The 2805-nt window shown below is 36.4% G+C and overlaps 1 pseudogene; it reads right to left on the reverse strand.

The window, feature by feature from the left end:
• Positions 1-1927: 1927 nt before the first annotated feature.
• The window catches only part of LOC104987644, an 8807-nt pseudogene continuing 7929 nt past the window's right edge, over positions 1928-2805 (reverse strand).

The raw sequence follows: 2805 nt of genomic DNA on the forward strand, positions 1-2805 counted from the left end.
TAGCTGTGTAAAAAAAAAAAAAAAAAAAATACTTTCTACAATACTCCAGTATTCTTGCCTGGAGAATCCTGTGGACAGAGGAGCCTGGCAGGCTACAGTCCATGGGGTCACAAGAGTCGAACATGACTTAAAGACTAAAGAGAGAGAGAGAGACAATGACTTGTATAAATGTCTTCGTCTGAGCTTGATAGATTTTTCAGCAATACTTGAATATGCAAGGCATCATTACAGTATTCAGGCAAGATTGGTCAGGATGGTGCTTATTCTTACTAAACATAAGTTTGACTACATGATTGATACCCCAGGGATGGTATCCACGTATGCATGCTAACTGGCTTTAGTCAGGTCCAACTTTTTGGGGCCCTATGGACTGGGACCAGGCAAGCTCCTCTGTCCATGGGATTTTCCAGGCAAGAATACTGGAGACAGTTGTCATTTCCTGTCCAGGGGATCTTCTTTACCCAGATACAGAACCCACCTCTCTTAAGTCTCCTGCACTGGCCGATGGGTTCTTTATCACTAGTGCCACCTAGGGATTATATCTACATAGAGTCAACTCTAACATCAATATGTTCTGGGATGAGCATCCCCCTGAGGTAAATACAGGTTAAGATGATTTAGAAGAATATGTGGATTTTAAAACTTTTAATTATAAAATATATAATATATGGAATGTTAAGCAAACTATAATTGATTTTGAATCTGATTTAAAAGATTCTGAACATTCTTCCTCTTATGTTACAGAACTGATTAATCATTTAGAGACTAGTTTTTTTTCCTGTAAAAAATTACAAAACAATAGTTATAGGGATTGTTGAGAGATTGGAAACTTATCCATCAAATCAAAAATAAGAGAAAACAACAACAACAACAAAAGTAAAATGCACAAAAAAGTGCCTACTGGCATCTGACCTTCACACTAAAACTTTTATGCTCAAATGAGAAAATATATCTTCCCCCACTAGATTCCAGGATTTCTTCTGTGGTCAAGAAAGAAATCTCTGTGTTAAGAAAGGTGAGCCACTTCTCAAAACCCACTTGCTCATCAACTGCCCAGCCTCCATGCTCACCAAAATATTGGTTTAAGAATTTAAAGTCTATGGGACAAATTACCTTCCACTGTAAACTAATAAATCAGCATCTTCTGTCTTGGAAAGTCTTCTTTGATGTTCTGGGAAATGAAATCCCCTCAGTCTCCTCTAGTTCCATGTAAATACCCTTGATTACAGAAGATATTCCCCAAATTGTTTAATAATTTTCTAAGAAATGCAAGATCCATAATCAAGACATCCGATAAGTAAATTCTAGAAACAAATTCAATCTTCCTGACTGTTCATATTACACTTAAGTTCTACCCACTTACTGTATGAACTGATATTTCTTATGGTCCTGCTATTTAACTTCTCAAATTCCTGTCTATCTCCTCACCTTCCTGTCTAAAATTGCACTGGTTATTACTTTCAATGCTCAGATTTTCCAATATTATCCCTTCTCTTTGTTGATTCTTTTCCAATTTCTATTCTATAATCAAAATTTTAAAATCTGGTTTTTATCTCACTGCTTAGTCAATTCAGACCATTTTTTGTTCTTTTATAAATGTTCTCTCCCTTTGACATGAAGTAGTAAACATGAAGTTTCATTGAAAACTGGAAGATACCTGATCTAGAGGTCATCTTTCATCATATCACTGACTTTTTTCTGAGGTTTTAAAGAGACAGAGATATAACATCTCCCTTATGTAGAGTCTGTTTCTCTGGTTCTGCAATCACATTAACTTAAGTTATATTCTGGTTTCAAAGCTTACTCATTTTAATTTAGACAAAATGACTCTTTTTCCTCTGTACCAAAGTTGCCTCCTCTGTAAACTGAAGATACTAATAGTTTGATGGGATATGCTAAGGTGAAGGAGATATTGTGTGTGAAATACTTGGTACAGAGCCTTTTCTGTGATGATGATAGTGATGAAAATGAGAACAATGATGATGACATCAACAATGATGATGATAACAATAACAGCAACAACGACTGAAGTATAATGAGAGGAGGAAGACAAGGGGAGACTATTAATTACTCTCCTCTAGAGGAAACACCATGAGTGGCCATCTTACAAGTGACCTAGATGCTCTGAGAAGTAGAAAATGAACTATATCAGTTTAATCTCCTTCTCCTCCACTAAAATTTCAGTACAGCAAGAAATATGAATTGCTCCTTAGTATTTTTTTCTACCCAGAAATTCCTCTGATCATCATGATGAAACTACATATATACATTTCATTTTAATCAGTGCCAATATTTGGGGGTGGTAAGAAGAGTCCAAAATAGAATGAGAAATCTCACCAAGAGTAAGAATGAGATTTTGGGGACTTCAGTGACCTGGAGCCTGAGTGAACTGGAATCTTCAGTCAACTGGAATATGAGCAGTCACATTAGCATTCTGTTACCACAACATAAATATTCATTACTCTCCATATTCACTAGTATCTGGTTCATCTATTATTTCACAGCCCCCATGTTTTAGCTCCTGTTTGATTTGACAATCCAATACCTCTTTGTCCTGATACTACAATTTCAAATTCATTCACATAGCTTTTGATATCTTCCACATCCCCAGAGAAGGAGGTGGAGTTAGGTAATAAATTTAAAAATCTGTAAATTTTGAGGTTTAGAACATAATTAATAGAGTGAGTGAAGTCGCTTAGTCATGTCCAACTCTTTGCGACCCCGTGGACTGTAGCCTACCACGCTCCTCTGTCCATGGGATTTTCCAGGCAAGAGTACTGGAGTGGGTTGCCATTTCCTTCTCCA

Source organism: Bison bison, unplaced genomic scaffold, assembly GCF_000754665.1.
Source record: "Bison bison bison isolate TAMUID 2011002044 unplaced genomic scaffold, Bison_UMD1.0 scf7180017846140, whole genome shotgun sequence".
Lineage (NCBI taxonomy): Eukaryota > Metazoa > Chordata > Mammalia > Artiodactyla > Bovidae > Bison > Bison bison.